Here is a 17,573-nt window from a genome sequence, read left to right as displayed (position 1 = left end):
CCCTGTGTCGGCATCTTCAGGCTGAGCCGACCTCGAGGAGGCCCAGACAGGGTTCAGATTTTTCCCGCCATCGCCGCCATTCGCCCCGACCGGAAGCGGAAGTAGAAGCTAGGGGTGGAGGTGGGGGGCGCCCAAAGAGGCGGGGCGGGAGGCGGCTTCCGGGGGCGTGGTCTCGCACTGGCACGTCACTCGGAGGGGCGTGGCTGCAGGGTACGTGGTAACGTCCCTCGCACTGTGACAGCACCGGTGACGTCACAATCACCACGTGCTTCCTCAGAGTATGAGACGGGCTTGAAAGAGACGGCAGCTTCTTAAACTTCAGCTGCTTCAGCTTCATCATCGTCGCCTTTCAAAAAACTTCTGCTGAAGCTATCCGAGCGAAACTATTGACGAGGTGAGTTTTGTGGGTGCGTGGTGAGTGTGTGGGTCCGTGTTGTGCGTTCGTGGTGCGGATGGTGGGTTCCTGGTGGGGGGATGTGGGAGACACACAGAGAACCACAAAGATGCATAGAGACCCATATAAATACACAGCGAATCGTAAAGACAAAGACCCATAGAAATACATAGAGACCCATAGAGACCCACAGAGACCCACAGACACCCAGAGAGACAAACACAGAGACCCACAAAGATACATAGAGACCCAACGATATACATTTTACCAGGTAAGGAGCTATGTAGCGCTGGCTATGACAAACGATAGCAGCTCAAGCAATTGGCTGATAACATTATCATCATCATCGTGTGGAAATGTATAGACACCCAGAGCCTCAGACTCACCATACAGAGACCCACACACTCACCACACAGAGTCCCACAGACTCAACACACAGACCCACACACTCACCACAGAGACCCACAGACTCACCACACACAGATACCCACAAACTCACCTCACACAGACACAGAGACCCACAGACTCACCTCACGCAGAGACCCACAGACTCATCACACACAGACACCCACAAACTCACCACACACAGACACACACAGAGACCCACAGACTCACCAACAACAACAACCGCCATTCGCCACTAAGTGGCGGTGACGTCACCACGACGCTTGTGCCAGGCTATGTGCACCCTGAGGCCACGTGAAGTGTCGAACGCCCGCTGGCAGGAGGTCACGGGGCAGACCCAGGTGCCACGGGTCGACTGACTGAGATGACTGGCTGATGCACCACCTGTGCCCCCTACTGTGCCAACCTGCTGTGCTTTAGCCACCCGGCGCTCCGCTCGCTGTTGTGAGCGTCGCTCCTCCGCCCTCCGTTGTTGTTGGAGGGCGACTGCCTCCAACTGCCCAGTAGCATCCTTCACGAGCCTCCTCCACAGAGGCCGATCTTGACACCGCTGGTACCAGTCATCGGCAAGTCCACTCAGCTCCACGTCCTCCTGTACCACATCACTCCATCTCTTCTCTAGCCCGTGCCGCGCCCGCTTAGCCCCTTCAATCCGGCCAAACAAAAGCTGTTTCGGCATGCGGTGGCTGGGCATGCGGGCTACATGACCCAGCCATCGCAGCCTTGCCTGCCGGAGGAGCTCACCGATGGGACCCTGCCCAGATCTTTCAAGGATTTGTGAGCTCCTCACACAATCCAGTCTGGTTAAACCCAGGATGGATCGTAGGCAGGCCAGCCTAAATGTTTCTAACCGGCGAAGATGTTCCATTAGGGGGGTCCACGTTTCGCAAGCATAGAGAAGGGAGGGAATGACCGTGGCCGAGAAGACCTGAAGCTTAGTGCGGAGCGACAGACCAGGTAGCTTCCACACAGCGTTACGCAACCGATGAAAAGATATTGCCGCTCGACTGATTCGGAGTGAGACCTCTGCTGTTAAACTGGAGCCAGTCATAAGCACACTGCCCAGGTATGGGAAACTCTCCACTCTCTCCACAACTGCCCCATCACCGATTGGGAGTTGTGGGGGTGGAGTGTCCGATGGTACAAAATACCCAGGCAGGTGCTTAGTTTTGGTGGGGCTGATGGTAAGGCCCCACCTCTTAGTGGCATGCTCCAGTCTCAGCAGCAGCGTCTCCAAATCCTCCTCTGACTGAGCAGCTATTACCAAGTCATCAGCATACATAACGTGGTTGAGCAATAGGGAGCCATCCCTTGACCGCACCCGGGCATCGATTAGCCTCCCATTATATCTGTACCATATGGAGATTCCCCCGGTACAGCTATTGAAGGCTTCACGAACTACGTGGTCAAAATAGATGTTAAATAATGTGGGAGCCAAAGGACATCCCTGTCGCACCCCAAGGTGTACAGGGAATGGCTCTGACTCCCGGCCACGTAGTTTTACCCGGGCCCGCTCACCATCATGAAGGTCCTTAATGATCGTGAGTAGAGGGTCAGGTACTCCAAAAGCACGAAGAACGACCCAGAGCCCAGGCCTACTGATGGTATCATAGGCCTTGACCAGGTCAATAAAGCAGAGATGTAGGTCTTGTTGGAATTCCCTACACCTCTGCTGTAGCAGACGGACATAAAATATGGCATCTGTGCAGGACCGCCCTTTCCTGAAACCGCATTGGGGCTCCGCAAGCCTCTCCTCAGCGTGCCTGGCAAGGCGATGCTGAATAATCCTTGCCAGGACCTTTCCCGGCACACTGAGGAGTGAGATGCCCCTGTAGTTGTTACAGTCTGTGCGGTCCCCCTTCTTAAAAAGGGGGACCACCAGGGCATCCTTCCAATCCTGCGGAACCCGTCCAGTGGTCCAGACTGTTGTTATGATGTCATATAGGGCAGTCTGTGCACAAACGCCACCCTCCCTCAGCATTTCGCTTGGGAGATCATCTCTGCCCGCTGCCTTTCCTGGTCTCAGACTCCGGATCGCCTTCAATACTTCCTCAGCAGATGGCACCTCAGCCAGCCACTCACAGGGGGTGACTTCATCCAATATTTGAGGCACCGCAGCCTCAGCAGGGTCATCCTCACTTTGTGCCACGATGTTTTCCTGGCTGAGGGATTTTCCCTCCCCCAGGACCTCACAGAAATGCTCAGCAAATCTGCGAACCTGTTCCTGGGGGTCGGAAATTGGATCACCGTTTTTTCCCCTAATGATGGTAATAGGTGTGGCGCTGCAGGTTACTTTTTTGATGGAGTTAAATAGAGATTTGTGATCACGGGCCACTGAGGCAGACTCCATCTCCTCAGCAACCCGCGACCACCACCCATCCTTGCAGCGCCTCACGGCTCTCCGAACCTCCGAGCGAAGGCTGCGGTAAGCCTCCTCATTCTCTGACGTGGGATTCTGTAGCCGATGACAGTGGGCCTGTCGCTTTTTCTCAACCATCCTGAACAACTCCTCTGTCATCCAGGGTGTCTGGGGAGGTCTGGACCGCGTACCCAAAGCAGCCATTGCAGCTGCATGAGTCACAGTCCTAAACCTCGCCCATTTACCCTCGACATCAGGAGGAGTCGGGGACGATGCCAATCCCAGCCGCAAGCGATGATGAAATTCTCGCTTGCAACTTTCATCAGATAACTGAGACCAGGCCACTTTAGGTTGGAATGGGGTCCTGGGTGTACACCCACCACCGGAGTGGAAGAATGGCAGGCGCATCTTACAGATGACTAGTCGATGGTCAGAGGGCAGATCAGCTCCACGGTAGGTCCTGGTGTCAAGGACATGGGCTCGCATTCGCTGGTCCGTCACTATGTAGTCCAGCAGATGTTCTTGCTTGGACCCGGCATGCATCCATGATGTTGTGTGGATGCGCCGATGCCGGAACAGCGTGTTGGTAATTACAAGCCCATGGGCTGCACAAAAATCTAGCAGCCTCCTACCGTTGTTATTGAGCTGATCTGGCCCATGCCCTCCAATCACTCCAGACCAGGTGCCAGTATCATGACCAACTCGGGCATTGAAGTCACCCAACATGATGACTCTATCCCGAGGGGCCACTTTAGCCAGCACCTGTGACAGGAGGTCATAGAAGGCATCTGACTCATCGGCTTTGCCTGCATCCCTCCACGGATGTTCATCTTCGGTGGGGGCATAAGTAACCACGACCACCATTCCTCGCCTCCGGTTGATGGGAAGGCGAGCCCAAAGTAGCCTGGGGCTTACAGCTTCCCACACCTCACCGCCACGCTCCCACGCCCCCTTCATTCTTTTGTTCAAAAGAAGACCCACACCCTGTTGTTTGGTAGTCTGCTGCCCCGAGTAGAGGACTGTCCACCCCTCATGGTGGCAGGAGCCAGAGCCGGTCCACCGGACCTCCTGAATGCCGCATAGATCCAGGCGGTACCGGTCCAGCTCCCGACAGAGGAGTGGCAGCCTCTCCTCTGCAGTGAGCGTTCGAACATTCCACGTGGCCAACCGTAGTGGCTTTTCGTTGTTTCTGGAGTAGCCCCGAGGGTAGGTATTCAATCTCCTGGCTCCGCCAATTGGGGTTTGGCCAGGAGACGTCATAGACGCCTGGCCCCCCGGGGCCTCCGGCACAAGCTTAGTTGTTACATATTTCAGTTTAATTCGTAGTTTCGTGGTAATTAATTGAAGGTGGAGGGGTTACCAGCCCCTCGCACCCGTCCAGAGCCCCCGTTTAGCCCCTGTGGTGGACACATATGCCATGAGGGGAGGAGCCAATCAAAATTGGATCTCCCCCCACAGCGCTGTCCACGACAGAGTTGCCCGTCCGGCACCGCGAGGAGGTAGGGGGTTGTTTTGCCGGACACTCACCACACACAGACCCACAGACTCACCTCACACAGACACCCACAGAGACCCACAGACTCACCACACACAGACACACAGAGACCCACAGACTCGACACACACAGACCCACAGACTCACCACACACAGAGACCCAGAAACTCACCTCACACAGACACCCACAGACCCACCTCACACAGACACCCACAGACTCACCTCACACAGACATACACAGACTCACTTCACACAGAGACCCACAGACTCAGCTCACACAGACACATGCAGACTGACCTCACACAGAGACCCACAGGCTCACCTCACACAGACACACAGAGACCCACAGACTCACCTCACACAGAGCCGACCTCGAGGTGGCCCAGACAGGGTTCAGATTTTCCCGCCATCGCCGCCATTCGCCCGGACCGGAAGCGGAAGTAGAAGCTGGGGGTGGAGGTGGGGGTCGCCGAAAGAGGAGGGGCGGGAGGCGGCTTCCGGGGGCGTGGCCTCGCACTCTCACGTCATTCGGAGGGGCGTGGCTGAAGGGGGCGTGGCAACGTCCCTCGCACTGTGACAGCACCGGTGACGTCGCAATCACCACGTGCTTCCTCAGAGTACGAGACGGGCATGAAGGAGACGGCAGCTTCTTAAACTTCAGCTGCTTCAGCTTCATCATCGTCACCTTTCGAACAACTTCTGCTGAAGCTATCCGAGCGAAACTATTGACGAGGTGAGTTTTGTGGCTTCCTGGTGAGTGTGTGGGTCCATGTTGTGGGTTCGTGGTAAGTGTGTGGGTCCTTGTTGTGGGATTGTGGAGAGTGTGTCGGTCCGTGGTAAGGATGTGGGTGCGTGGTGAGTGTGTGGGTCCGTGTTGTGGGTTCGTGGTGAGTGTGTGGGTCCATGGTGAGGATGTGGGTGCGTGGTGAGTGTGTGGGTCCGTGTTGTGAGTTCGTGGTGCGGATGGTGGGTTCCTGGTGGGGGGATGTGGGAGACACACAGAGAACCACAAAGATGCATAGAGACCCATATAAATACACAGAGAATCGTAAAGACAAAGACCCATAGAAATACATAGAGACCCATAGAGACACACAGATCCATAGATATGCATATAGACCCATAGAGACCCATAGAGACCCACAGAGACCCACAGAGACCCACAGACACCCAGAGAGACACACACAGAGACCCACAAAGATACAGAAACCCAAATACTAAACTGAACGATATACATTTTACCAGGTAAGGAGCTATGTAGCGCTGGCTATTACAAACGATAGAAGCTCAACCAAGTGGCTGATAACATCATCATCATCATCATCGTGTGGAAATGTATGGACACCCACAGAGACTCAGACTCACCATACAGAGACCCACACACTCACCACACAGAGACCCACAGACTCAACACACAGACCCACACACTCACCACAGAGACCCACAGACTCACACAGACACCCACAGACTCACCTCACAAAAAGCCCCGTGTCGGCATCTTCAGGCTGAGCCGACCTCGAGGAGGCCCAGAGAGGGTTCAGATTTTTCATGCCATCACCGCCATTCGCCCCGACCGGAAGCGGAAGTAGAAGCTGGGGGTGGAGGTGGGGGGCGCCCAAAGAGGCGGGGCGTGAGGCGGCTTCTGGGGGCGTGATCTCGCACTGGCACTTCACTCGGAGTGGCGTGGCTGCAGGGTACGTGGTAACGTCCCTCGCACTGTGACAGCACCGGTGATGTCGCAATCACCACGTGCTTCCTCAGCGTACGAGACGGGCGTGAAGGAGACAGCAGCTTCTTAAACTTCAGCTGCTTTAGCTTCATCATCGTCGCCTTTCGAACAACTTCTGCTTTAAGCTATCCGAGCGAAACTATTGACGAGGTGAGTTTTGTGGGTTCCTGGTGAGTGTGTGGGTCCATGTTGTGGGTTCGTGGTGCGGATGGTGGGTTCCTGGTGGGGGATGTGGGAGACACACAGAGAACCACAAAGATGCATAGAGACCCATATAAATACACAGAGAATCGTAAGAACAAAGACCCATAGAAATACATACAGACCCATAGAGACACACAGATCCATAGATATACATAGAGACCCATAGAGACCCACAGACACCCAGAGAGACACACACAGAGACCCACAGACTCACCACAACAGAATCACCACACACAGAGACCCACAGACTCACCTCACACAGATACACACAGACTCACCACACACAGACTCACACAGAGACCCACAGACTCACCTCACACAGAGACCCACAGACTCACCACACATAGACACCCACAAACTCACCTCACACAGACACAAACAGAGACCCACAGACTCACCTCACACAGACACCCACAAACTCACCTGAAACAGAGACCCACAGACTCACCACACACAGACACACACAGAGAACCACAGACTCACCACACACAAAGACCCACAAACTCACCACACACAGACCCACAGACTCACCTCACAAAGACACACACAGACTCACCATGCACCGACACCCACAGAGACCCACAGACTCACCACCAACAGACACACACAGAGACCCATAAACTCACCTTACACAGACACCCACAAACTCACCTCACACAGACACACACAGACTCACAACACACAGAGACCCACAGACTCATCTCACACAGACACCCACAGACTCACCTCACACAGACACACACAGAGACCCACAGACTAACCACACACAGAGACCCACAAATTCACCTCGCACAGATACACACAGACACCCAGACTCACCACACACAGACTCACACAGAGACCCATAGACTCACCTCACACAGAGACCCACAGACTCACCACACATAGACACCCACAAACTCACCTCACACAGACACAAACAGAGACCCACAGACTCACCTCACACAGACACCCACAAACTCACCTCAAACAGAGACCCACAAACTCACCACACACAGACACACACAGAGACCCACAAACTCACCACACACAGACCCACAGACTCACCTCACAAAGACACACAGAGACTCACCATGCACAGACACCCACAGAGACCCACAGACTCACCAACAACAGACACACACAGAGACCCACAGACTCGCCACACACAGACCCACAGACTCACCAACAACAGACACACACAGAGACCCATAGACTAACCACACACAGAGACCCACAAACTCACCTCACACAGACACCCACAGACTCACCTAACACAGACACCCACAGACTCACCTCACACAGACACACACAGACTCACCACACACAGAGACCCACAGACTCACCTCACATAGACACACACAGAGACCCACAGACTCACCTCACACAGACACACAGACTCACCTCACACAGAGACCCACAGACTCACCTCACACAGACACACACAGAGACCCACAGACTCACCTCACACAGACAGAAACAGAGACCCACAGACTCACCACACACAGACACACACAGAGACACACAGACTCACCTCACACAGAGACCCACTGACTCACACAGACACCCACAGACTCACCTCACACAAAGCCCCGTGTCGACATCTTCAGGCTGAGCCAACCTCGAGGAGGCCCAGACAGGGTTCCCGCCATCGCCGCCATTCGCCCCGACCGGAAGCGGAAGTAGATGGGGGTGGAGGTGGGTGGCACCCAAAGAGGTGGGGCGGGAGGCGGCTTCCGGAGGCGTGGCCTCGCACTCTCACGTCACTCGGAGGGGCGTGGCTGAAGGGGGCGTGGTAACATCCCTCGCACTGTGACAGCACCGGTGACATCGCAATCACCACGTGCTTCCTCAGAGTACGAGACGGGCATGAAGGAGACGGCAGCTTCTTAAACTTCAGCTGCTTCAGCTTCATCATCGTCGCCTTTCGAATAACTTCTGCTGAAGCTATCCGAGCAAAACTATTGACGAGGTGAGTTTTGTGGGTTCCTGGTGAGTGTGTGGGTCCGTGTTGTGGGTTCGTGGTAAGTGTGTGGGTCCTTGTTGTGGGATTGTGGAGAGTGTGTGGGTCCGTGGTGAGGATGTGGGTGCGTGGTGAGTGTGTGAGTCCGTGTTGTGGGTTCGTGGTGAGTGTGTGGGTCCGTGGTGAGGATGTGGGTGCGTAGTGAGTGTGTGGATCCGTGTTGTGAGTTCGTGGTGCGGATGGTGGGTTCCTGGTGGGGGGATGTGGGAGACACACAGAGAACCACAAAGATGCAGAGACCCATATAAATACACAGAGAAACGTAAAGACAAAGACCCATAGAAATACATAGAGACCCATAGAGACACACAGATCCATAGATATGCATAGAGACCCATAGAGACCCACAGAGACCCACAGACACCCAGAGAGACACACAGAGACCCACAAAGATACAGAGACCCAAATACTAAACTGAACAATATACATTTTACCAGGTAAGGAGCTACGTAGCGCTGGCTATTACAAACGAAAGAAGCTCAACCAAGTGGCTGATAACATCATCATCATCGTGTGGACACCCACAGAGACTCAGACTCACCATACAGAGACCCACACACTCACCACACAGAGACCCACAGATTCAACACACAGACCCACACACTCACCACAGAGACCCACAGACTCATCACACACAGACACACACAGACACCCACAGACTCACCTCACACAAAGCCACGTGTCGGCATCTTCAGGCTGAGTCGACCTCGAGGAGGCCCAGACAGGGTTCAGATTTTTCCCGCCATCGCCGTCATTTGCCCCGACCGGAAGTGGAAGTAGAAGCTGGGGGTGGAGGTGGGGTTCGCCCAAAGAGGAGGGGTGGGAGGCAGCTTCCGGGGGAGTGGCCTCGCACTGCACGTCACTAGGAGGGGCGTTGCTGAAGGGTGTTGTATATGTCCCCCTTTCCATATTAATATTAACAAGTATTTTTTCAATACATATAGATACATATTTCTATTGTTTCTTTTAATTTAATAATGAATAAAAACACCAAACCAGGCCTCAGCATGGCATGTGGAGGTCATATTTACCTTGACCCACTAACACGATTTTTACGTTCAGAGCCCTCCCAGGGTCAGAGGGAGCAGATAGAGAGCAGAGCGCAGCGGATTGCAAGGGGCTGACGTAAACACAAAGCCAGGGCCACTGGGAGGTTGCGTTAGCCTAGATCTAGTTAAGTCAAAAAAGCTAATTGGTTCTGCATTACTATTAAAGTAACTTAAAGTCGGAATTTAACGACAGGGTAGGCTAAAGTTATTGTTCTTCAAACCCACTTCAATTTAACCCTGCCACAAGCTACGTCAATGTAACCATCACCCGTCTGTTAATATGAAATGTATTTACATATTTTAATCATTTCTATACGACTTGACCCGAAGCCTAACAATCAGGTTTTCCTAAGTCAACATGAATGCTCTAATCCACCCATACACAAATAATAAGCCGGGTTAAAGTAAGAGTAGAGAGGAAAAGAAATGCAAGCGCACAGCAAAACTGCAACATAAGCAAAGGGCGATGTTAAACCCAGGGTCGGAGAGAAAGGAAGATCCCGGTCGTCTTTGTATCCCCGCAGCGCGGGGTAGGAGTGTGTATACGCTCGGGGAAACACGAGTCAAACACCACAACGGGAAGCTGACCCAGACCTTGGATTAATACAGAATCATAACTGTGGAACTCTGATGAAATGAAATGTTAACTTAAAACTTTTTAACCATTTCTTTGTGCGTCGGTGAAAGTCGGAGGGAATATCGCCCCTCCCTCCAGGTTGTGCACTCAGACAGAGAGGCGCCTTCGAGACAATTTATAACATTTGATTGTTTTACTTGTGGGTTTTATGATAGGAGTATGACAACGGAATATACCGTGGGTGATCCACACAAGGACACACACTGACATACGTACGGACACACACACGGACGCAGATACATACGGACAAATCCTGACACAGCAAAAATCGAAAGAAACCCCGCCTTGTGGGCAGAATCCGAGTGAAGGGATTTTTGGGCATAAAAAGAGGATCCTGAGCATTGAAACCTCAGTTCGACCGGGGGGGGGGAGGGTCGGCTCACCAGAGTTCGACTTGGGAGACAGTTCGACTCGGAGGAGGTCGGAACTCGGGGAGTTCGACTCGGAGGAGTTCAACTCGGGGAGTTCGACCAGGGGGGTCGGAACTCGGGGCAGTTCGACACGCGAGAGAGTTCGACCAGTGGGTCGGCTCAGGAGCAGTTCAAATCGGGAACCAGAGCAACAGGTCGCCAGCCGGCGAGCTGCAGAGCAAGGGGCGGCGAGCAGAGGCCAAAGTGGCCCCGTCGCTACCCACTGACGTTGGCAAGACTCGCAAGGTCGTGAGGCGCCACCGAGTGTGATTTTAAAAGAGCTGAAAGAAAGAGTATTGCTGAAAGTTTATTCTACATTGAGTCCAGCTGCACAGCGACCAATGCACCAAGCAAGAGCTTCTGCAAACCAGAGCAAGAGCACGTGCGACTTGAGTCATCCAGCAGTGGAGAAAAACCTGCTTTCAGCAAACCAGCAACGAGCACGTTCGAGTTCTCCACCCAGAGAGAGGGAGCGTGCCGATGCAGCTCATCCAGCAGCGGAGAGAAACTGCTGTCAGCGAACCAGCACGAGCGTGATCGCGCAGCTCATCCAGCAGTGGAGAGAGGTGGCCACTGAGCAGCCCTGAGAGCGATCAAGCAACTCTCCCCCGTGGACAGAGGCTGGCTGCTGTGTGGAGGAGGGAACGCCGATACGTATGATGCACAACCCCCACTCACCCTGACCGCTCTAAAGGGAGCGAGTATCCCTTTCATACAAGGGACACGTTGACGTATGTTAACGCAAGAAGACCAACCACACTCACATTACCCTAAAAAGAGAACTCAACGATACGATGATGTGCTATGCCCCACTACACGACCAATCTGACGTTCGCTGGACCTAAAGACTCAACTCCAAACAATGACTACTCCACACAATTCATGACACACAAAAACACACTCAAGTCCGTGAACCATCTGGCCGTGTGATAACAGTCCGTCGTTTATAAGTATATTCGTAATTTTCCTCTTTAATATTTTGTTTTGGACTGTACTTCTAATCGCATAAGTTACCAACCGATCCATCAATACAAATAACCCTTGGCACCTTCGCCACGGAGCTACGCTCCCGGGGAGGAATCGTGCTAAACCGATTTTCTGATCATACAATCTTATTCACGGATTAATTAATCTCCCGTGAGATAACACGTTCCGCCGCATACCCTCACACTAAGCCATTTCGGTAATCTTATAGTCTGTCCGGTGGATCTGTTGTTACATTTATGCCTTTGGAAATAATAACTGTTTGATTGTCTTTTTATATGAATACCGTTGCATGTTAATCAATCGCCTGTGATAATGTGCTGACCATTTCAAGTATAATGATCGTTCATATTATAATGTATAAGCTTTTGTGTAGCATAGCATTGGCATGTTCTGACTCTCTCTCTCACTAACAGCAATCGCTTTATGCGGGGTCCATGTGTTATCAAAGTGAAATCGTACAGTCGTGGATGATACTGTCTTGATACCGTGTGGATACCGTGCTGAAGTTCCGAGATTGAGAGTTCACATACATATTATAGTTAAGGTTTAATTAGAAATAAATTGATTAATACAGTTGTGGTCGTGTGATTCTTTCCTGAAATTTTTGCATAAGACCTGTATCCTGCGATGAGATATGAACTCGGGAACCTAAAGTATAAACACACCAATCCACACTCATTAAACTTTAAAGCAAATGATATGAACTTGGGACCTAAAATATGAACACTCGGGGAGTGTTAAAGCGAGAATCATTGTATTATGCTGATCAATAATACGAAGTTAGACAACGAGGCCGAATTGACACTAGCGTAACTAAAAACGATTGATTGCGTTATCCTGATTGATAACCCCACCTCGTCAACGAGGCGGGGCCTGATTATCATAAAAGCTATCATTAACACAACCACACCCAGTCGTATAAATTAATACGATTACCTCGCTAATTAGCATAGTTATACGCATAATTACACGAATTAACATAATTTTGGATTAAGAAAATTTCAAATTTCATTTAATTTTCATTACTTTTCATCAATTTTCACACACCCACATATACAGCAAGGGGGCGTGGTCACGTCCCTCGGACTGTGACAGCACCGGTGACGTCGCAATCACCACGTGCTTACTCAGAGTACAAGACGGGCATGAAGGAGACGGCAGCTTCTGAAACTTCAGCTGCTTCAGCTTCATCATCGTCGCCTTTCGAACAACTTCTGCTGAAGCCATCCGAGCGAAACTATTGACGAGGTGAGTTGTGTAGGTTCCTGGTGAGTGTGTGGGTCCGTGTTGTGGACTCGTGGTGAGTGTGTGGGTCCGTGTCGTGTGGGTTCGTGGTGAGTGTGTGGGTCCGTGTTGTGTTATGGGTTTGTGGTGAGTGTATGGGTCCGTGTTGTGGGTTCGTGGTGAGTGTGTGGGTCCGTGTTGTGAATTCTAGATTTGAAGCTTTCGTGACTGCAAGGATTGAATTTGTTGTTGTTTATACTTTTACGTGACTTTACCGAATAGAACCAACGAGTATGGATCCGTGTTGTGAGTTGGTGTTGAGCGTGTGGGTCCGTGTTGTGGGTTTGTGGTGAGTGTGTGGGTCCATGTTGTGGGTTCGTGGTGAGTGTGTGGGTCCGTGACCCATAGAGATACATAGAGATAAATAGAGACCCATAGAGACACATAGAGAAGCACAGAGATACATAGTGACCCATAAAGATACATAGAGACCCACAGAGATACATAGAGACCCATCGCAATACACAGAGAACAATAGAGATACATAGTGACCCATAGAGACACACAGTGACCCATAGTAATCCAAGAGACCGATAGAGATATGTAGAGAACGATAGAGATACATAGAGACCCATAGAGATACACAGAGACCCATAGAGATACATAGATACCCATAGAGATAGACAGAGAACGATAGAGATACGTAGAGACCCATAGTGATACATAGAGACCCATAGAGATACATAGAGACCCATTGAGACACATAGAGACCCATAGCAATACACAGAGAAGCAAAGAGATACATAGGGACCCATAGAGCCACACACCGACCCATAGTAATACAAAGAGACCGATAGAGATATGTAGAGACGGACAGAGATACATAGAGACTCATAGTGATACATAGAGACACACAGAGACCCAGAGTGATACACAGAAAACCATAGAGAAACATAGAGACCCATAGAGACACATAGAGACCCATAGAGATACATAGTGACTCATAGAGACACACAGAGACCCAGAGTGATATACAGAGAACCAGAGAAACATAGAGACCGACAGGGACACATAGAGGCCCATAGAGATACATAGTGACCCATAGAGACACACAGAGACCCATAGAGATATGTAGAGATTGATAGATATACATAGAGACACATAGAGATACACAGAGACCCATAGCAATACACAGAGAACCATAGTGATACATAGAGACCCATAGAGATACACAGAGACCCATATAAAACACACAGAGACCTAGAGTGATACATAGAGAACCATAGTGATACATAGTGACCCATAGAGACACACAGAGACCCATAGTGATACATAGAGACCCATGGAGATACACAGAGACCCATAGAGACACACAGAGACCTAGAATGATACATAGAGAACCATAGTGATACATAGTGACCCATAGAGACACACAGAGACCCATAGTGATACATAGAGACCCATAGAGATACACAGAGACCCATAGAGACACACAGAGACCTAGAGTGATACACAGAGAACCATAGAGCAACATAGAGACCGACAGGGACACATAGAGACCCATAGATATACATAGAGACCGATAGAAACACACAGAGATCCAGAGATACACAGAGAACAATAGAGATATATAGAAACCCATAGAGATACAAAGTGACCCATTGAGACACACAGAGACCCATAGTGATACATAGAGACCCATAGAGATATGTAGAGACCCACAGAGATAGAGAGACCCATAGAGATACACAGAGACCCATTAATACCCAAAGAGATCCAAATATAACCAAAGTGATACAGAGACCGAATGAGACAGAGAGATCCAGAGATACACAGAGACCCAGAGTGATACATAGAAACCTATAGGGACACACAGAGACCCATAGTGATACATAAAGACCCGTAGAGAAATACAGAGGCCCATAGAGATCGATAGAGACACACAAAGATCCATCGATACAAAGAGACACATACAGACACAAAGAGACGCATAGAGATACAAAGAGAATCATGGACTCCAAAAGGGATACATAGAGTCCGACAGGGACACATTGAGTCTGACAGGGACCTATAGATATATATGGTGACCCATACAGACACATAGAGACCAATAGTAAACATAGTGACCCATAGAGATACACAGAGATCCATAGAGATCCATACAGACCCATAAAGACACACAAAAATCCAGAGAAACACAGAGACCAATAGAGCTATATAGAAACCCATAGAGATACAAAGTGATCCATAGAGACACACAAAGACCCATAGTGATACATAGAGACTCATAGTGATACATAGAGACCCATAGAGATATGTAGAGACCCACATAGATAAATATAGACCCATAGAGATACACAGAAACCCATTAATACCCAAAGAGACCCAAATAGAACCAAAGTGATACAGAGACCGAATGAGACACAGAGAGATCCAGAGATACACAGAGACCCATAGTGATACATAGAAACCTATAGGGACACACAGAGACCCATAGTGATACATAAAGACCCATAGAGAAATACAGAGGCCCATAGAGATAGAGACCGATAGAGACACACAAAGAGCCATAGATACAAAGAGACACATAGAGACACACAGAGACGCATAGAGATACAAAGAGAATCATGGACTCCAAAAGGGATACATAGAGTCCGACAGGGACAGTGAGTCTGACAGGGACCTATAGATATATATATGGTGACCCATACAGACACATAGAGACCAATAGTAAGCATAGTGACCCATAGAGACCCATACAAATACATACAGACCGATAGAGACACACAGAAACCCACAGACACACAGAGACACATAAAGACACACAGAGACCCATACAGATACAAAAAGGCACAGAGACACACAGAGACCCATAGTGATACATAGAGACCCATAGAGATACACAGATCCATAGAGATCCATAGAGACCCATAAAGACACACAAAGATCCAGAGATACACAGAGACCAATAGAGCTATATAGAAACCCATAGAGATACAAAGTGACCCATAGAGACACACAGAGACCCATAGTGATACATAGAGACCCATAGTGATACATAGAGACCCATAGAGATACACAGGGACCCATAAATACCCATAGAGACCCAAAGAGAACCATAGTGATACAGAGACCGAATGAGACACAGAGAGATACACAGAGACACATAGAGATACATAGAAACCCATAGGGACACACAGAGACCCAGAGTGATACATAGAGACCCATACAGATACATAGAGATCGATAGAGACACAGAGATCTAGAGATAGACCCATAGACATACACATAGACCGATAGAGAAACAAAGAGGCCCCATAGTGATACATAAAGACCCATAGAGATACATAAAAACCTAAAGTGAGACATAGAGACCCATAGAGATACATATAGATCGATAGAGAGACACAAAGATCCATAGATACACAGAGACACACAGAGACCCATAGGGATACAAAGAGATTCATGGAGTCCGACAGGGACCTATATAGATGCATAGTGACCCATAGAGACACACAGAGACCCATATAGATACACTGAGACCGATAGAGACAAACAGAGATCCAGGGATACACAGAGACCCATAGATACACACAGATCCAGAGACACAAAGAGACCCATAATGATACATAGAGACCCATATAGATACATAGAGACTGACAGGGACACAAAGAGATCCATGGATACACAGAGACCCATAGATACACACAGAGATCCAGAGACACACAAGAGACCCATAAAGACCCAGAAGGTTACATAGAGACATATAGAAATACATAGAGACCAATAGAGACACACATAGACCCATAGAAACACAGAAACCCATAGAGACACAGAGACCCTTAGAGACAAAGAGACCCATAGTCATACATAGAGACCCACAGAGACCCACAGACACCCAGAGAGACACACACAGAGAACCATAAAGATACATAGAGACCCAAATACTAAACTAAACGATATAGATTTTCCAGGTAACGAGCTATGTAGCGCTGGCTATTACAAATGACAGAAGCTCAACCAAGTGGCTGATAACATCATCATCATCATCATGTGGAAATGTACACACACCCACAGAGACTCACCACACTGAAACCCACACTCACCACAGAGACCCACAAACTCACCATACTAAGACCCACACACTCACCACACGGAGACCCACAGACTCACAACACAGACACAGAGAGACCCACACTCACCACACCAAGACCTGCAGATTCACAACACAGAGACCCACAAACTCACCTCACACAGAGACCCACATTCACCTCACACAGACACCCACAGACTCACGACACCGAGAACCACAGATTCACCTCACACAGACACCCACAGAATCACCACACACAGAGACCCACACACTCACCTCACACAGAGACCCACAGACTTCAACACACAGAGACCCACAGACTCACCACACACAGACACACACACAGACCCACAAACTCACCACACACAGACACACACAGACTCACCTCACACAGACACACACACAGACTCACCACACTCACCTCACACAGACACACACAGACACACACAGATACACACAGACACACAGACTCACCTCACACAGACACACAGAGACTCACCTCACACAGACACACACAGACTCACCACACACAGAGACCTACAAACTCACCACACACAGACCCACAGACTCACCTCACACAGACACA

At 50.1% G+C, this 17,573-nt stretch overlaps 1 long non-coding RNA gene across 1 annotated transcript in view; it reads right to left on the bottom strand.

Annotated features, from left to right (window-relative positions):
* The window catches only part of LOC142907601 (uncharacterized), a 5,665-nt gene extending 3,422 nt beyond the window's left edge, over positions 1-2,243 (bottom strand). The window contains exon 1 of the long non-coding RNA XR_012931115.1: positions 1-2,243. This exon is cut by the window's left edge and continues 11 nt beyond it. This is a non-coding gene — a long non-coding RNA (uncharacterized LOC142907601).
* Positions 2,244-17,573: the final 15,330 nt, after the last annotated feature.

The sequence above is a fragment of the Petromyzon marinus genome, chromosome 80 (genome assembly GCF_048934315.1).
Source record: "Petromyzon marinus isolate PM22_M1 ecotype Great Lakes invasive population chromosome 80, UKy_Petmar_22M1.pri1.0, whole genome shotgun sequence".
In the NCBI taxonomy this organism is placed as follows: Eukaryota; Metazoa; Chordata; class Hyperoartia; order Petromyzontiformes; family Petromyzontidae; genus Petromyzon; species Petromyzon marinus.
The sequence above is the reverse complement of the archived record's forward strand: the minus strand, read 5'-3'. Positions and strand labels throughout refer to the sequence as shown.